We start from the raw sequence: 22,408 nt of genomic DNA on the forward strand, positions 1-22,408 counted from the left end.
CACTAGAAACTCCACAGCTAGAAACTCCACAACTAGACACTCAACAACTAGAAACTCCACACCTATAAATTCCACAACTTGAAACTCCACAACTAAAACTCCACAACTAGAAACTCCACAACAAGAAACTCTGCAACTCGAAACTCCACAACTAGAAACTCTGCAACTAGACACTCCGCAAATAGAAACTCTGCAACTAGAAACTCCGCAACTAGAAACTCCACAGCCAGAAAATCCACCACTAGAAACTCCACAACTAGCAACTCCACAACTACAGACTCCGCAACTAGAAAACTCCGCAACAAGAAACTCCCAACTAGACACTCCGCAACTAGGAAATCTACAACTTCAAAATCCACAACTAGAAACTCCACAATTTGAAACTCCACAACTAGATACTCCACAACTACAAACTCCACAACTAGAAACTCCCCAACTAGAAATTCCACAACTTGAAACTCCGCAACTAGAAACTCCACAACTAGAAAACTCCGCAACGTGAAACTCTGTAACTAGAAACTCCGCAGCTAGAAACTCCACAGCTAGAAACTTCACTACTTGAAACACCACAGCTAGAAACTCCACAACTTAAACACCACAACTAGATACTCCACAACTACAAATTCCACAACTAGAAGCTCCACAACTAGAAACCTTACAGCTAGAAATTTCACAACTTGAGACTTCGCGAATAGAAACTCGTCAACTGGAAACTCAACCACTAGAAACTCCACAGCTAGAAACTCCACAACTAGACACTCAACAACTAGAAACTCCACACCTATATAATACACAACTTGAAACTCCACAACTAAAACACCACAACTAGAAACTCCACAACTAGAAACTCTGCAACTCGAAACTCTCCAACTAGAAACTCCACAACTAGACACTCTGCAACTAGAAACTCTGCAAGTGGAAACTCTGCAACTAGAAACTCCGCAACTAGAAACTCCACAGCTAGAAACCCCACAACTATAAACTTCACAACTAGAAACTCAACAACTAGAGACTGCACAACTAGAAACTCCACAACTAGAAAACTCCGCAACTAGAAACTCTGCAACTACATACTCCGCATTTAGAAACTCCACAGCTAGAAACTCCACAACTAGATAATCCACAACTACAAATTCCACAACTAGAAACTCCCCAACTAGAAACTCCACAACTTGAAACTCCGCAACTAGAAACTCCGCAACTAGAAACTCCACAACTAGAAAACTCGGCAACGTGAAACTCTGCAACTAGAAACTCCGCAACTAGAAACTCCACAGCTAGAAACTTAACTACTTGAAACACCACAACTAGATACTCCGCAAATACGAATTCCACAACTAGAAAACTCGGCAACGTGAAACTCTGCAACTAGGAACTCCGCAACTAGAAACTCCACAGCTAGAAACTTAACTACTTGAAACACCACATCTAGATACTCCGCAAATACGAATTCCACAACTAGAAACTCCACAACTAGAAACTCCGCAACTAGAAGCTCCACAACTAGAATTTTCACAGCTAGAAACTCCACAACTTGAGACTTCGCAACTGGAAACTCGGCAGCTAGAAACCCAACAACCAGAAACTCCACAACTAGAAACTCCACAAGTTGATACCCAACAAATAGATACTCCACAACTACAGACACCACAACTTGAAACACCACAACTAGATACTCCACAACTACAAATTCCGCAACTAGAAACACCACAACTGGAAACTCCGCAACTAGAAACTCCACAGCTAGAAACTCCACAACTTGAGACTTCGCGACTAGAAACTCGGCAACTAGAAACTCAACAACTAGAAACTCCACCACTAGAAACTCCACAACTAGAAACTCCACAACTGGAAACTCCGCAACTAGAAACTCCGCAGCTAGAAACTTTACAGCTAGAAACTTCACAACTTGAGACTTCGCGAATAGAAACTCGTCATCTGGAAACTCAACCACTAGAAACTCCACAGCTAGAAACTCCACAACTAGACACTCAACAACTAGAAACTCCACACCTATAAATTCCACAACTTGAAACTCCACAACTAAAACTCCACAACTAGAAACTCCACAACTAGAAACTCTGCAACTCGAAACTCCACAACTAGAAACTCTGCAACTAGAAACTCCGCAACTAGAAACTCCGCAACTAGAAACTCCACAGCTAGAAAATCCACCACTAGAAACTCCACAACTTGAAACACCACAACTAGATACTCCACAACTACAAATTCCACAACTAGAAACTCCACAACTAGAAACTCCACAACTAGAAACTCTGCAACTCGAAACTCTCCAACTAGAAACTCCACAACTAGACACTCTGCAACTAGAAACTCTGCAACTAGAAACTCTGCAACTAGAAACTCCGCAACTAGAAACTCCACAGCTAGAAACCCCACAACTATAAACTTCACAACTAGAAACTCAACAACTAGAGACTGCACAACTAGAAACTCCACAACTAGAAAACTCCGCAACTAGAAACTCTGCAACTACATACTCCGCAACTAGAAACTCCACAGCTAGAAACTCCACAACTAGATAATCCACAACTACAAATTCCACAACTAGAAACTCCACAACTGGAAACTCCTCAACAAGAAACTCTGCAACTACAAACTTTACAGTTAGAAACTCCACAACTTGAGACTTCGCAAATAGAAACTCTTCAACTGGAAACTCAACCACTAGAAACTCCACAGCTAGAAACTCCACAACTGGAAACTCCACAACTTGAAACCCGACAAATAGATACTCCACAACTTGAAACACCACCACTAGATACTCCACAACTACAAATACTGCAACTAGAAACTCCACAACTAAAAACTCCGCAACTAGAAACTCCCCAACTAGAAACTCCACAACTAGAGTCTCTGCAACTAGAAACTGCGCAACTAGAAACTCTGCAACTAGAAACTTCACAACTAGAAATTTCACAGCTAGAAACCCCACAACTATAAACTTCACAACTAGCAACTCAACAACTATAGACTGCACAACTAGAGACTCCGCAACTAGAAACTCCACAGCTAGTAACTCCGCAACTAGAAACTCCACAACTTGAAACTCCGCCACTAGAATCTCCACAACTAGAAACTCCACACCTATAAATTCCACAACTTGAAACTCCACAACTAAAACTCCACAACTAGAAACTCCACAACTAGAAACTCTGCAACTCGAAACTCCACAACTAGAAACTCTGCAACTAGACACTCCGCAACTAGAAACTCTGCAACTAGAAACTCCGCAACTAGAAACTCCACAGCTAGAAAATCCACCACTAGAAACTCCACAACTAGCAACTCCACAACTACAGACTCCGCAACTAGAAAACTCCGCAACAAGAAACTCCCAACTAGACACTCCGCAACTAGGAAATCTACAACTTCAAAATCCACAACTAGAAACTCCACAATTTGAAACTCCACAACTAGATACTCCACAACTACAAACTCCACAACTAGATACTCCCCAACTAGAAATTCCACAACTTGAAACTCCGCAACTAGAAACTCCACAACTAGAAAACTCCGCAACGTGAAACTATGTAACTAGAAACTCCGCAACTAGAAACTCCACAGCTAGAAACTTCACTACTTGAAACACCACAGCTAGAAACTCCACAACTTAAACACCACAACTAGATACTCCACAACTACAAATTCCACAACTAGAAGCTCCACAACTAGAAACCTTACAGCTAGAAATTTCACAACTTGAGACTTCGCGAATAGAAACTCGTCAACTGGAAACTCAACCACTAGAAACTCCACAGCTAGAAACTCCACAACTAGACACTCAACAACTAGAAACTCCACACCTATATAATACACAACTTGAAACTCCACAACTAAAACTCCACAACTAGAAACTCCACAACTAGAAACTCTGCAACTCGAAACTCTCCAACTAGAAACTCCACAACTAGACACTCTGCAACTAGAAACTCTGCAAGTAGAAACTCTGCAACTAGAAACTCCACAGCTAGAAACCCCACAACTATAAACTTCACAACTAGAAACTCAACAACTAGAGACTGCACAACTAGAAACTCCACAACTAGAAAACTCCGCAACTAGAAACTCTGCAACTACATACTCCGCATTTAGAAACTCCACAGCTAGAAACTCCACAACTAGATAATCCACAACTACAAATTCTAAAACTAGAAACTCCACAACTGGAAACTCCGCAACTAGAAACTCTGCAACTACAAACTTTACAGTTAGAAACTCCACAACTTGAGACTTCGCAAATAGAAACTCTTCAACTGGAAACTCAACCACTAGAAACTCCACAGCTAGAAACTCCACAACTGAAAACTCCACAACTTGAAACCCGACAAATAGATACTCCACAACTTGAAACACCACAACTAGATACTCCACAACTACAAATACTGCAACTAGAAACTCCACAACTAAAAACTCCGCAACTAGAAACTCCCCAACTAGAAACTCCACAACTAGAGTCTCTGCAACTAGAAACTGCGCAACTAGAAACTCTGCAACTAGAAACTTCACAACTAGAAATTTCACAGCTAGAAACCCCACAACTATAAACTTCACAACCAGCAACTCAACAACTATAGACTGCACAACTAGAGACTCCGCAACTAGAAACTCCACAGCTAGTAACTCCGCAACTAGAAACTCCACAACTTGAAACTCCGCCACTAGAATCTCCACAACTAGAAAACTCCGCAACTAGAAACTCTGCCACTAGAAACTCCACAACAAGAAACTCCACAGCTAGAAACTCCACAACTTGAAACACCACAACTAGATACTCCACAACTTCAAATTCCACAACTAGAAATTCCACAACTGGAAACTCCACAGCTAGAAAGTCCACAACTAGAAACTTCGCAACTAGGAACTCCACAGCTAGAAATTCCACCACTAAAACTCCACAACTAGCAACTCCAAAACTACAGACTCCGCAACTAGAAAACTCCGCAACAAGAAACTCCCAACTAGACACTCTGCAACTAGAAACTCTACAACTTCAAAATCCAAAACTAGAAACTCCACAATTTGAAACTCCCCAACTAGAAACTCCACAACTTGAAACTCCGCAACTAGAAACTCCGCAACTAGAAACTCCACAACTAGAAAACTCGGCAATGTGAAACTCTGCAACTAGAAACTCCGCAACTAGAAACTCCACAGCTAGAAACTTAACTACTTGAAACACCACAACTAGATACTCCGCAAATACGAATTCCACAACTAGAAAACTCGGCAACGTGAAACTCTGCAACTAGGAACTCCGCAACTAGAAACTCCACAGCTAGAAACTTAACTACTTGAAACACCACAACTAGATACTCCGCAAATACGAATTCCACAACTAGAAACTCCACAACTAGAAACTCCGCAACTAGAAGCTCCACAACTAGAATTTTCACAGCTAGAAACTCCACAACTTGAGACTTCGCAACTGGAAACTCGGCAGCTAGAAACCCAACAACCAGAAACTCCACAACTAGAAACTCCACAAGTTGATACCCAACAAATAGATACTCCACAACTACAGACACCACAACTTGAAACACCACAACTAGATACTCCACAACTACAAATTCCGCAACTAGAAACACCACAACTGGAAACTCCGCAACTAGAAACTCCACAGCTAGAAACTCCACAACTTGAGACTTCGCGACTAGAAACTCGGCAACTAGAAACTCAACAACTAGAAACTCCACCACTAGAAACTCCACAACTAGAAACTCCACAACTGGAAACTCCGCAACTAGAAACTCCGCAGCTAGAAACTTTACAGCTAGAAACTTCACAACTTGAGACTTCGCGAATAGAAACTCGTAATCTGGAAACTCAACCACTAGAAACTCCACAGCTAGAAACTCCACAACTAGACACTCAACAACTAGAAACTCCACACCTATAAATTCCACAACTTGAAACTCCACAACTAAAACTCCACAACTAGAAACTCCACAACTAGAAACTCTGCAACTCGAAACTCCACAACTAGAAACTCTGCAACTAGAAACTCCGCAACTAGAAACTCCGCAACTAGAAACTCCACAGCTAGAAAATCCACCACTAGAAACTCCACAACTAGCAACTCCACAACTACAGACTCCGCAACTACAAAACTCCGCAACAAGAAACTCCCACTAGACACTCCGCAACTAGGAACTCTACAACTTCAAAATCCACAACTAGAAACTCCACAATTTGAAACTCCACAACTAGATACTCCACAACTACAAACTCCACAACTAGAAACTCCCCAACTAAAAACTCCACAACTTGAAACTCCGCAACTAGAAACTCCGCAACTAGAAACTCCACAACTAGAAACTCTGCAACTAGATACTCCGCAACTAGAAACTCCACAGCTAGAAACACCACAACTAGATACTCCACAACTACAAATTCCACAACTAGAAACTCCACAACTGGAAACTCCGCAACTAGAAACTCCGCAACTAGAAACCTTACAGCTAGAAATTTCACAACTTGAGACTTCGCGAATAGAAACTCGTCAACTGGAAACTCAACCACTAGAAACTCCACAGCTAGAAACTCCACAACTAGACACTCAACAACTAGAAACTCCACACCTATATAATACACAACTTGAAACTCCACAACTAAAACTCCACAACTAGAAACTCCACAACTAGAAACTCTGCAACTCGAAACTCTCCAACTAGAAACTCCACAACTAGACACTCTGCAACTAGAAACTCTGCAACTAGAAACTCTGCAACTAGAAACTCCGCAACTAGAAACTCCACAGCTAGAAACCCCACAACTATAAACTTCACAACTAGAAACTCAACAACTAGAGACTGCACAACTAGAAACTCCACAACTAGAAAACTCCGCAACTAGAAACTCTGCAACTACATACTCCGCAACTAGAAACTCCACAGCTAGAAACTCCACAACTAGATAATCCACAACTACAAATTCCACAACTAGAAACTCCACAACTGGAAACTCCTCAACAAGAAACTCTGCAACTACAAACTTTACAGTTAGAAACTCCACAACTTGAGACTTCGCAAATAGAAACTCTTCAACTGGAAACTCAACCACTAGAAACTCCACAGCTAGAAACTCCACAACTGGAAACTCCACAACTTGAAACCCGACAAATAGATACTCCACAACTTGAAACACCACCACTAGATACTCCACAACTACAAATACTGCAACTAGAAACTCCACAACTAAAAACTCCGCAACTAGAAACTCCCCAACTAGAAACTCCACAACTAGAGTCTCTGCAACTAGAAACTGCGCAACTAGAAACTCTGCAACTAGAAACTTCACAACTAGAAATTTCACAGCTAGAAACCCCACAACTATAAACTTCACAACTAGCAACTCAACAACTATAGACTGCACAACTAGAGACTCCGCAACTAGAAACTCCACAGCTAGTAACTCCGCAACTAGAAACTCCACAACTTGAAACTCCGCCACTAGAATCTCCACAACTAGAAACTCCACACCTATAAATTCCACAACTTGAAACTCCACAACTAAAACTCCACAACTAGAAACTCCACAACTAGAAACTCTGCAACTCGAAACTCCACAACTAGAAACTCTGCAACTAGACACTCCGATACTAGAAACTCTGCAACTAGAAACTCCGCAACTAGAAACTCCACAGCTAGAAAATCCACCACTAGAAACTCCACAACTAGCAACTCCACAACTACAGACTCCGCAACTAGAAAACTCCGCAACAAGAAACTCCCAACTAGACACTCCGCAACTAGGAAATCTACAACTTCAAAATCCACTAGAAACTCCACAATTTGAAACTCCACAACTAGATACTCCACAACTACAAACTCCACAACTAGATACTCCCCAACTAGAAATTCCACAACTTGAAACTCCGCCACTAGAAACTCCACAACTAGAAAACTCCGCAACGTGAAACTATGTAACTAGAAACTCCGCAACTAGAAACTCCACAGCTAGAAACTTCACTACTTGAAACACCACAGCTAGAAACTCCACAACTTAAACACCACAACTAGATACTCCACAACTACAAATTCCACAACTAGAAGCTCCACAACTAGAAACCTTACAGCTAGAAATTTCACAACTTGAGACTTCGCGAATAGAAACTCGTCAACTGGAAACTCAACCACTAGAAACTCCACAGCTAGAAACTCCACAACTAGACACTCAACAACTAGAAACTCCACACCTATATAATACACAACTTGAAACTCCACAACTAAAACTCCACAACTAGAAACTCCACAACTAGAAACTCTGCAACTCGAAACTCTCCAACTAGAAACTCCACAACTAGACACTCTGCAACTAGAAACTCTGCAAGTAGAAACTCTGCAACTAGAAACTCCACAGCTAGAAACCCCACAACTATAAACTTCACAACTAGAAACTCAACAACTAGAGACTGCACAACTAGAAACTCCACAACTAGAAAACTCCGCAACTAGAAACTCTGCAACTACATACTCCGCATTTAGAAACTCCACAGCTAGAAACTCCACAACTAGATAATCCACAACTACAAATTCCACAACTAGAAACTCCACAACTGGAAACTCCGCAACTAGAAACTCTGCAACTACAAACTTTACAGTTAGAAACTCCACAACTTGAGACTTCGCAAATAGAAACTCTTCAACTGGAAACTCAACCACTAGAAACTCCACAGCTAGAAACTCCACAACTGAAAACTCCACAACTTGAAACCCGACAAATAGATACTCCACAACTTGAAACACCACAACTAGATACTCCACAACTACAAATACTGCAACTAGAAACTCCACAACTAAAAACTCCGCAACTAGAAACTCCCCAACTAGAAACTCCACAACTAGAGTCTCTGCAACTAGAAACTGCGCAACTAGAAACTCTGCAACTAGAAACTTCACAACTAGAAATTTCACAGCTAGAAACCCCACAACTATAAACTTCACAACCAGCAACTCAACAACTATAGACTGCACAACTAGAGACTCCGCAACTAGAAACTCCACAGCTAGTAACTCCGCAACTAGAAACTCCACAACTTGAAACTCCGCCACTAGAATCTCCACAACTAGAAAACTCCGCAACTAGAAACTCTGCCACTAGAAACTCCACAACAAGAAACTCCACAGCTAGAAACTCCACAACTTGAAACACCACAACTAGATACTCCACAACTTCAAATTCCACAACTAGAAATTCCACAACTGGAAAATCCACAGCTAGAAAGTCCACAACTAGAAACTCCACAACTGGAAACTCTGCAACTAGAAACTCTGCAACTACAAACTTCACAGTTAGAAACTCCACAACTTGAGACTTCGCAAATAGAAACTCTTCAACTGGAAACTCAACCACTAGAAACTCCACAGCTAGAAACTCCACAACTGGAAACTCCACAACTTGAAACCCGACAAATAGATACTCCACAACTTGAAACACCACAACTAGATACTCCACAACTACAAATACTGCAACTAGAAACTCCACAACTAAAAACTCCGCAACTAGAAACTCCCCAACTAGAAACTCCACAACTAGAGTCTCTGCAACTAGAAACTGCGCAACTAGAAACTCTGCAACTAGAAACTTCACAACTAGAAATTTCACAGCTAGAAACCCCACAACTATAAACTTCACAACTAGCAACTCAACAACTATAGACTGCACAACTAGAGACTCCGCAACTAGAAACTCCACAGCTAGTAACTCCGCAACTAGAAACACCACAACTTGAAACTCCGCCACTAGAATCTCCACAACTAGAAAACTCCGCAACTAGAAACTCTGCCACTAGAAACTCCACAACAAGAAACTCCACAGCTAGAAACTCCACAACTTGAAACACCACAACTAGATACTCCACAACTTCAAATTCCACAACTAGAAATTCCACAACTGGAAACTCCACAGCTAGAAAGTCCACAACTAGAAACTCCGCAACTAGAAACTCCACTGCTAGAAATTCCACCACTAAAAACTCCACAACTAGCAACTCCAAAACTACAGACTCCGCCACTAGAAAACTCCGCAACAAGAAACTCCCAACTAGACACTCTGCAACTAGAAACTCTACAACTTCAAAATCCAAAACTAGAAACTCCACAATTTGAAACTCCACAACTAGATACTCCACAACTACAAACTCCACAACTACAAACTCCCCAACTAGAAACTCCACAACTTGAAACTCCGCAACTAGAAACTCCGCAACTAGAAACTCCACAACTAGAAAACTCGGCAACGTGAAACTCTGCAACTAGAACCTCCGCAATTAGAAACTCCACAGCTAGAAACTTCACTACTTGAAACACCACAACTAGATACTCCACAACTACGAATTCCACAACTATAAACTCCACAACTAGAAACTCCGCAACTAGAAGCTCCGCATCTAGAATTTCCACAGCTAGAAACTCGACAGCTTGAGACTTCGCAACTAGAAACTCGGCAACTAGAAACCCAACAACCAGAAACTCCACAACTAGAAACTCCACAAGTTGAAACCCAACAAATAGATACTCCACAACTACAGACTCCGCAACTTGAAACACCACAACTACATACTCCACAACTACAAATTCCGCAACTAGAAACACCACAACTGGAAACTCCACAACCAGAAACTCCACAGCTAGAAACTCCACAACTTGAGACTTCGCGACTAGAAACTCAGCAACTAGGAACTCAACAACTAGAAATTCCACCACTAGAAACTCCACAACTAGGAACTCTACAACTTCAAAATCCACTACTAAAAACTCCTCAACTTGAAACTCCACAACTAGATACTCCACAACTACAAACTTCACAACTAGAAACTCCACAACCTGAAACTCCGCAACCAGAAACTCCGCAACTAAAAACTCCACAACTAGAAACTCCACAAGTAGAAACTCCACAACTAGAAACTCCACAACTAGAAACTGTGCAACTAGATACTCCGCAACTAGAAACTCCACAGCTAGAAACTCCACAACTTGAAACACCACAACTAGATACTCCACAACTACAAATTACACACCTAGAAACTCCACAACTGGAAACTCCGCAACTAGAAACTCCGCAACTAGAAACTTTACAGCTAGAAATTTCACAACTTGAGACTTCCCGAATACAAACTCGTCAACTGGAAACTCAACCACTAGAATTTCCACAGCTAGAAACTCCACAACTAGACACTCAACAACTAGAAACTCCACACCTATATATTACACAACTTGAAACTCCACAACTAGAAACTCTGCAACTCGAAAATCTCCAACTAGAAACTCCACAACTAGAAACTCTGCATCTAGAAACTCCGCAACTAGAAACTCCACAGCTAGAAACCCCACAACTATAAACTTCACAACTAGAAACTCAACAAATAGAGACTCCACAAATAGAGACTCCACAACTAGAAACTCTGCAACTCGAAACTCCCCAACTAGAAACTCCACAACTAGAAACTCTGCAACAAGAAACTCCGCAACTAGAAACTCTGCAACTAGAAACTCGCCAACTAGAAACTCCACAGCTGGAAACCCCACAACTATAAACTTCACAACTAGAAACTCAACAACTAGAGACTGCACAACTAGAAACTCCACCACTAGAAACTCCACAACTAGAAACTCCACAACTGGAAACTCCGCAACTAGAAACTTTGCAGCTAGAAACTTTACAGCTAGAAACTTCACAACTTGAGACTTCGCGAATAGAAACTCGTCAACTGGAAACTCAACCACTAGAAACTCCACAGCTAGAAACTCCACAACTAGACACTCAACAACTAGAAACTCCACACCTATAAATTCCACAACTTAAAACTCCACAACTAAAACTCCACAACTAGAAACTCCACAACTAGAAACTCTGCAACTCGAAACTCCACAACTAGAAACTCTGCAACTAGAAACTCCGCAACTAGAAACTCTGCAACTAGAAACTCCGCAAATAGAAACTCCACAGCTAGAAACTCCACAACTTGAAACACCACAACTAGATACTCCACAACTACAAATTCCACAACTAGAAATTCCACAACTGGAAACTTCACAGCTAGAAAGTTCACAACTAGAAACTCTGCAACTAGAAACTCCGCAACTAGAAACTCCACAGCTAGAAAATCCACCACTGAAACTCCACAACTAGCAACTCCACAACTACAGACGCCGCAACTAGAAAACTCCTCAACAAGAAACTCCCAACTAGACACTCCGCAACTAGGAACTCGACAACTTCAAAATCCACAACTAGAAACTCCACAATTTGAAACTCCACAACTAGATACTCCACAACTACAAACTCCACAACTAGAAACTCCCCAACTACAAACTCCACAACTTGAAACTCCGCAACTAGAAACTCCGCAACTAGAAACTCCACAACTAGAAAACTCCGCAACGTGAAACTCTGCAACTAGAAACTCCGCAATTAGAAACTCCACAGCTAGAAACTTCACTACTTGAAACACCACAACTAGATACTCCACAACTACGAATTGCACAACTATAAACTCCACAACTAGAAACTCCGCAACTAGAAGCTCCGCATCTAGAATTTCCACAGCTAGAAACTCGACAGCTTGAGACTTCGCAACTAGAAACTGCGCAACTAGAAACTCTGCAACTAGAAACTCCACAACTAGAAACTTCACAGCTAGAAACCCAACAACTATAAACTTCACAACTAGCAACTCAACAACTATAGACTGCACAACTAGAGACTCCGCAACTAGAAACTCCACAGCTAGTAACTCCGCAACTAGAAACTCCACAACTTTAAACTCCGCCACTAGAATCTCCACAACTAGAAAACTCCGCAACTAGAAACTCTGCCACTAGAAACTCCACAACAAAAAACTCCACAGCTAGAAACTCCACAACTTGAAACACCACAACTAGATACTCCACAACTTCAAATTCCACAACTAGAAATTCCACAACTGAAAACTCCGCAGCTAGAAAGTCCACAACTAGAAACTCCGCAACTAGAAACTCCACAGCTAGAAAATCCACCACTAGAAACTCCACAACTAGCAACTCCACAACTACAGACTCCGCAACTAGAAAACTCCGCAACAAGAAACTCCCAACTAGACACTCTGCAACTAGAAACTCTACAACTTCAAAATCCACAACTAGAAACTCCACCATTTGAAACTCCACAACTAGATACTTCACAACTACAAACTCCACAACTAGAAACTCCCCAACTAGAAACTCCACAACTTGAAACTCCGCAACTAGAAACTCCGCAACTAGAAACTCCACAACTAGAAAACTCGGCAACGTGAAACTCTGCAACTAGAAACACCACAACTAGATACTCCACAACTATGAATTCCACAACTTGAAACTCCACAACTAGAAACTCCGCAACTAGAAGCTCCACAACTAGAATTTTCACAGCTAGAAACTCCACAACTTGAGACTTCGCAACAGGAAACTCGGCAGCTAGAAACACAACAACCAGAAACTCCACAACTAGAAACTCCACAAGTTGAAACCCAACAAATAGATACTCCACAACTACAGACTCCACAACTTGAAACACCACAACTAGATACTCCACAACTACAAATTCCGCAACTAGAAACACCACAACTGGAAACTCCGCAACTAGAAACTCCACAGCTAGAAACTCCACAACTTGAGACTTCGCAACTAGAAACTCAGCAACTAGAAACTCAACAACTAGAAACTCCACCACTAGAAACTCCACAACTAGAAACTCCACAACTGGAAACTCCGCAACTTGAAACTCCGCAGCTAGAAACTTTACAGCTTGAAACTTCACAACTTGAGACTTCGCGAATAGAAACTCGTCAACTGGAAACTCAACCTCTAGAAACTCCACAGCTAGAAACTCCACAACTAGACACTCAACAACTAGAAACTCCACACCTATAAATTCCACAACTTGAAACTCCACAACTAAAACTCCACAACTAGAAACTCCACAACTAGAAACTCTGCAACTCGAAACTCCACAACTAGAAACTCTGCAACTAGACACTCCGCAACTAGAAACTCTGAAACTAGAAACTCCACAACTAGAAACTCCACAGCTAGAAACTCCACAACTTGAAACACCACAACTAGATACTCCACAACTTCAAATTCCACAACTAGAAATTCCACAACTGGAAACTCAACAGCGAGAAAGTTAAGAACTAGAAACTCTGCAACTAGAAACTCTGCAACTAGAAACTCCACCGATGGAAAATGCACCACTAGAAACTCCACAACTAGCAACTCCACAACTACAGACTCCGCAACAAGAAAACTCCGCAACAAGAAACTCCCAACTAGACACTCCGCAACTAGGAAATCTACAACTTCAAAATCCACAACTAGAAACTCCACAATTTGAAACTCCACAACCAGATACTCCACAACTACAAACTCCGCAACGTGAAACTCTGTAACTAGAAACTCCGCAACTAGAAACTCCACAGCTAGAAACTTCACTACTTGAAACACCACAGCTAGAAACTCCACAACCTAAACACCACAACTAGATACTCCACAACTACAAATTCCACAACTAGAAGCGCCACAACTAGAAACTCCGCAACTAGAAGCTCCGCAACTAGAATTTTCACAGCTGGAAACTCCACAACTTGACACTTCGCAACTGGAAACTCGGCAACTAGAAACCCAACAACCAGAAACTCCACAACTAGAAACTCCACAAGTTGAAACCCATCAAATAGATACTCCACAACTACAGACTCCACAACTTGAATTACCACAACTAGATACTCCACAACTACAAATTCCGCAACTAGAAACACCACAACTGGAAACTCCGCAACTATAAACTCCACAGCTAGAAACTCCACAACTTGAGACTTCGCGACTAGAAACTCAGCAACTAGAAACTCAACAACTAGAAACTCCACCACTAGAAACTCCACAACTAGGAACTCTACAACTTCAAAATCCACTACTAAAAACTCCTCAACTTGAAACTTCACAACTAGATACTCCACAACTACAAACTTCACAACTAGAAACTCCACAACCTGAAACTCCGCAACCAGAAACTCCGCAACTAAAAACTCCACAACTAGAAACTCCACAAGTAAAAACTCCACAACTAGAAACTCCACAACTAGAAACTCTGCAACTAGATACTCCGCAACTAGAAACTCCACAGCTAGAAACTCCACAACTTGAAACACCACAACTAGATACTCCACAACTACAAATTCCACAACTAGAAACTCCACAACTGGAAACTCCGCAACTAGAAACTCCGCAACTAGAAACTTTACAGCTAGAAATTTCACAACTTGAGACTTCGCGAATAGAAACTCGTCAACTGAAAACTCAACCACTAGAAACTCCACAGCTAGAAACTCCACAACTAGACACTCAACAACTAGAAACTCCACACCTATATATTACACAACTTGAAACTCAACAACTAAAACTCCACAACTAGAAACTCCACAACTAGAAACTCCACAACTAGAGTCTCTGCAACTAGAAACTGCGCAACTAGAAACTCTGCAACTAGAAACTCCACAACTAGAAACTTCACAGCTAGAAACCCCACAACTATAAACTTCACAACTAGCAACTCAACAACTATAGACTGCACAACTAGAGACTCCGCAACTAGAAACTCCACAGCTAGTAACTCCGCAACTAGAAACTCCACAACTTGAAACACCACAACTAGATACTCCACAACTTCAAATTCCACAACTAGAAATTCCACAACTAGAAACTCCACAATTTGAAACTCCACAACTAGATACTCCACAACTACAAACTCCACAACCAGAAACAACCCAACTATAAACTCCACAACTTGAAACTCCGCTACTAGAAACTCCGCAACTAGAAACTCCACAACTAGAAAACTCGGCAACGTGAAAATCTGCAACTAGAAACTCCGCAACTAGAAACTCCACAGCTAGAAACTTAACTACTTGAAACACCACAACTAGATACTCCACAACTACGAATTCCACAACTAGAAACTCCACAACTAGAAACTCCGCAACTAGAAGCTCCACAACTAGAATTTTCACAGCTAGAAACTCCACAACTTGAGACTTCGCAACTGGAAACTCGGCAGCTAGAAACCCAACAACCAGAAACTCCACAACTAGAAACTCCACAAGTTGAAACCCAACAAATAGATACTCCACAACTACAGACTCCACAACTTGAAACACCACAACTAGATACTCCACAACTACAAATTCCGCAACTAGAAACACCACAACTGGAAACTCCGCAACTAGAAACTCCACAGCTAGAAACTCCACAACTTGAGACTTCGCGACTAGAAACTCAGCAACTAGAAACTCAACAACTAGAAACTCCACCACTAGAAACTCCACAACTAGAAACTCCACAACTGGAAACTCCGCAACTAGAAACTCCGCAGCTAGAAACTTTACAGCTAGAAACTTCACAACTTGAGACTTCGCGAATAGAAACTCGTCAACTGGAAACTCAACCACTAGAAACTCCACAGCTAGAAACTCCACAACTAGACACTCAACAACTAGAAACTCCACACCTATAAATTCCACAACTTGAAACTCCACAACTAAAACTCCACAACTAGAAACTCCACAACTAGAAACTCTGCAACTCGAAACTCCACAACTAGAAACTCTGCAACTAGACACTCCGCAACTAGAAACTCTGCAACTAGAAACTCCGCAACTAGAAACTCCACAGCTAGAAAATCCACCACTAGAAACTCCACAACTAGCAACTCCACAACTACAGACTCCGCAACTAGAAAACTCCGCAACAAGAAACTCCCAACTAGACACTCCGCAACTAAGAAATCTACAACTTCAAAATCCACAACTAGAAACTCCACAATTTGAAACTCCACAACTAGATACTCCACAACTACAAACTCCACAACTAGAAACTCCCCAACTAGAAATTCCACAACTTGAAACTCCGCAACTAGAAACTCCACAACTAGAAAACTCCGCAACGTGAAACTCTGTAACTAGAAACTCCGCAACTAGAAACTCCACAGCTAGAAACTTCACTACTTGAAACACCACAGCTAGAAACTCCACAACTTAAACACCACAACTAGATACTCCACAACTACAAATTCCACAACTAGAAGCTCCACAACTAGAAACCTTACAGCTAGAAATTTCACAACTTGAGACTTCGCGAATAGAAACTCGTCAACTGGAAACTCAACCACTAGAAACTCCACAGCTAGAAACTCCACAACTAGACACTCAACAACTAGAAACTCCACACCTATATAATACACAACTTGAAACTCCACAACTAAAACTCCACAACTAGAAACTCCACAACTAGAAACTCTGCAAATCGAAACTCTCCAACTAGAAACTCCACAACTAGACACTCTGCAACTAGAAACTCTGCAAGTAGAAACTCTGCAACTAGAAACTCCGCAACTAGAAACTCCAGAGCTAGAAACCCCACAACTATAAACTTCACAACTAGAAACTCAACAACTAGAGACTGCACAACTAGAAACTCCACAACTAGAAAACTCCGCAACTAGATACTCCACAACTACAAACTTCACAACTAGAAACTCCACAACCTGAAACTCCGCAACCAGAAACTCCGCAACTAAAAACTCCACAACTAGAAACTCCACAAGTAAAAACTCCACAACTAGAAACTCCACAACTAGAAACTCTGCAACTAGATACTCCGCAACTAGAAACTCCACAGCTAGAAACTCCACAACTTGAAACACCACAACTAGATACTCCACAACTACAAATTCCACAACTAGAAACTCCACAACTGGAAACTCCGCAACTAGAAACTCCGCAACTAGAAACTTTACAGCTAGAAACTCCACAACTTGAAACACCACAACTAGATACTCCACAACTTCAAATTCCACAACTAGAAATTCCACAACTAGAAACTCCACAATTTGAAACTCCACAACTAGATACTCCACAACTACAAACTCCACAACCAGAAACAACCCAACTAGAAACTCCACAACTTGAAACTCCGCTACTAGAAACTCCGCAACTAGAAACTCCACAACTAGAAAACTCGGCAACGTGAAAATCTGCAACTAGAAACTCCGCAACTAGAAACTCCACAGCTAGAAACTTAACTACTTGAAACACCACAACTAGATACTCCACAACTACAAATTCCACAACTAGAAGCTCCACAACTAGAAACTCCGCAACTAGAAGCTCCGCAACTAGAATTTTCACAGCTGGAAACTCCACAACTTGACACTTCGCAACTGGAAACTCGGCAACTAGAAACCCAACAACCAGAAACTCCACAACTAGAAACTCCACAAGTTGAAACCCATCAAATAGATACTCCACAACTACAGACTCCACAACTTGAATTACCACAACTAGATACTCCACAACTACAAATTCCGCAACTAGAAACACCACAACTGGAAACTCCGCAACTATAAACTCCACAGCTAGAAACTCCACAACTTGAGACTTCGCGACTAGAAACTCAGCAACTAGAAACTCAACAACTAGAAACTCCACCACTAGAAACTCCACAACTAGGAACTCTACAACTTCAAAATCCACTACTAAAAACTCCTCAACTTGAAACTTCACAACTAGATACTCCACAACTACAAACTTCACAACTAGAAACTCCACAACCTGAAACTCCGCAACCAGAAACTCCGCAACTAAAAACTCCACAACTAGAAACTCCACAAGTAAAAACTCCACAACTAGAAACTCCACAACTAGAAACTCTGCAACTAGATACTCCGCAACTAGAAACTCCACAGCTAGAAACTCCACAACTTGAAACACCACAACTAGATACTCCACAACTACAAATTCCACAACTAGAAACTCCACAACTGGAAACTCCGCAACTAGAAACTCCGCAACTAGAAACTTTACAGCTAGAAATTTCACAACTTGAGACTTCGCGAATAGAAACTCGTCAACTGAAAACTCAACCACTAGAAACTCCACAGCTAGAAACTCCACAACTAGACACTCAACAACTAGAAACTCCACACCTATATATTACACAACTTGAAACTCAACAACTAAAACTCCACAACTAGAAACTCCACAACTAGAAACTCCACAACTAGAGTCTCTGCAACTAGAAACTGCGCAACTAGAAACTCTGCAACTAGAAACTCCACAACTAGAAACTTCACAGCTAGAAACCCCACAACTATAAACTTCACAACTAGCAACTCAACAACTATAGACTGCACAACTAGAGACTCCGCAACTAGAAACTCCACAGCTAGTAACTCCGCAACTAGAAACTCCACAACTTGAAACACCACAACTAGATACTCCACAACTTCAAATTCCACAACTAGAAATTCCACAACTAGAAACTCCACAATTTGAAACTCCACAACTAGATACTCCACAACTACAAACTCCACAACCAGAAACAACCCAACTATAAACTCCACAACTTGAAACTCCGCTACTAGAAACTCCGCAACTAGAAACTCCACAACTAGAAAACTCGGCAACGTGAAAATCTGCAACTAGAAACTCCGCAACTAGAAACTCCACAGCTAGAAACTTAACTACTTGAAACACCACAACTAGATACTCCACAACTACGAATTCCACAACTAGAAACTCCACAACTAGAAACTCCGCAACTAGAAGCTCCACAACTAGAATTTTCACAGCTAGAAACTCCACAACTTGAGACTTCGCAACTGGAAACTCGGCAGCTAGAAACCCAACAACCAGAAACTCCACAACTAGAAACTCCACAAGTTGAAACCCAACAAATAGATACTCCACAACTACAGACTCCACAACTTGAAACACCACAACTAGATACTCCACAACTACAAATTCCGCAACTAGAAACACCACAACTGGAAACTCCGCAACTAGAAACTCCACAGCTAGAAACTCCACAACTTGAGACTTCGCGACTAGAAACTCAGCAACTAGAAACTCAACAACTAGAAACTCCACCACTAGAAACTCCACAACTAGAAACTCCACAACTGGAAACTCCGCAACTAGAAACTCCGCAGCTAGAAACTTTACAGCTAGAAACTTCACAACTTGAGACTTCGCGAATAGAAGCTCGTCAACTGGAAACTCAACCACTAGAAACTCCACAGCTAGAAACTCCACAACTAGACACTCAACAACTAGAAACTCCACACCTATAAATTCCACAACTTGAAACTCCACAACTAAAACTCCACAACTAGAAACTCCACAACTAGAAACTCTGCAACTCGAAACTCCACAACTAGAAACTCTGCAACTAGACACTCCGCAACTAGAAACTCTGCAACTAGAAACTCCGCAACTAGAAACTCCACAGCTAGAAAATCCACCACTAGAAACTCCACAACTAGCAACTCCACAACTACAGACTCCGCAACTAGAAAACTCCGCAACAAGAAACTCCCAACTAGACACTCCGCAACTAAGAAATCTACAACTTCAAAATCCACAACTAGAAACTCCACAATTTGAAACTCCACAACTAGATACTCCACAACTACAAACTCCACAACTAGAAACTCCCCAACTAGAAATTCCACAACTTGAAACTCCGCAACTAGAAACTCCACAACTAGAAAACTCCGCAACGTGAAACTCTGTAACTAGAAACTCCGCAACTAGAAACTCCACAGCTAGAAACTTCACTACTTGAAACACCACAGCTAGAAACTCCACAACTTAAACACCACAACTAGATACTCCACAACTACAAATTCCACAACTAGAAGCTCCACAACTAGAAACCTTACAGCTAGAAATTTCACAACTTGAGACTTCGCGAATAGAAACTCGTCAACTGGAAACTCAACCACTAGAAACTCCACAGCTAGAAACTCCACAACTAGACACTCAACAACTAGAAACTCCACACCTATATAATACACAACTTGAAACTCCACAACTAAAACTCCACAACTAGAAACTCCACAACTAGAAACTCTGCAAATCGAAACTCTCCAACTAGAAACTCCACAACTAGACACTCTGCAACTAGAAACTCTGCAAGTAGAAACTCTGCAACTAGAAACTCCGCAACTAGAAACTCCAGAGCTAGAAATCCCACAACTATAAACTTCACAACTAGAAACTCAACAACTAGAGACTGCACAACTAGAAACTCCACAACTAGAAAACTCCGCAACTAGATACTCCACAACTACAAACTTCACAACTAGAAACTCCACAACCTGAAACTCCGCAACCAGAAACTCCGCAACTAAAAACTCCACAACTAGAAACTCCACAAGTAAAAACTCCACAACTAGAAACTCCACAACTAGAAACTCTGCAACTAGATACTCCGCAACTAGAAACTCCACAGCTAGAAACTCCACAACTTGAAACACCACAACTAGATACTCCACAACTACAAATTCCACAACTAGAAACTCCACAACTGGAAACTCCGCAACTAGAAACTCCGCAACTAGAAACTTTACAGCTAGAAACTCCACAACTTGAAACACCACAACTAGATACTCCACAACTTCAAATTCCACAACTAGAAATTCCACAACTAGAAACTCCACAATTTGAAACTCCACAACTAGATACTCCACAACTACAAACTCCACAACCAGAAACAACCCAACTAGAAACTCCACAACTTGAAACTCCGCTACTAGAAACTCCGCAACTAGAAACTCCACAACTAGAAAACTCGGCAACGTGAAAATCTGCAACTAGAAACTCCGCAACTAGAAACTCCACAGCTAGAAACTTAACTACTTGAAACACCACAACTAGATACTCCACAACTACAAATTCCACAACTAGAAGCTCCACAACTAGAAACTCCGCAACTAGAAGCTCCGCAACTAGAATTTTCACAGCTGGAAACTCCACAACTTGACACTTCGCAACTGGAAACTCGGCAACTAGAAACCCAACAACCAGAAACTCCACAACTAGAAACTCCACAAGTTGAAACCCATCAAATAGATACTCCACAACTACAGACTCCACAACTTGAATTACCACAACTAGATACTCCACAACTACAAATTCCGCAACTAGAAACACCACAACTGGAAACTCCGCAACTAGAAACTCCACAGCTAGAAACTCCACAACTTGAGACTTCGCGACTAGAAACTCAGCAACTAGAAACTCAACAACTAGAAACTCCACCACTAGAAACTCCACAACTAGGAACTCTACAACTTCAAAATCCACTACTAAAAACTCCTCAACTTGAAACTTCACAACTAGATACTCCACAACTACAAACTTCACAACTAGAAACTCCACAACCTGAAACTCCGCAACCAGAAACTCCGCAACTAAAAACTCCACAACTAGAAACTCCACAAGTAAAAACTCCACAACTAGAAACTCCACAACTAGAAACTCTGCAACTAGATACTCCGCAACTAGAAACTCCACAGCTAGAAACTCCAC

The sequence above is a fragment of the Rhipicephalus microplus genome, chromosome 8, assembly GCF_043290135.1.
Source record: "Rhipicephalus microplus isolate Deutch F79 chromosome 8, USDA_Rmic, whole genome shotgun sequence".
Lineage (NCBI taxonomy): Eukaryota > Metazoa > Arthropoda > Arachnida > Ixodida > Ixodidae > Rhipicephalus > Rhipicephalus microplus.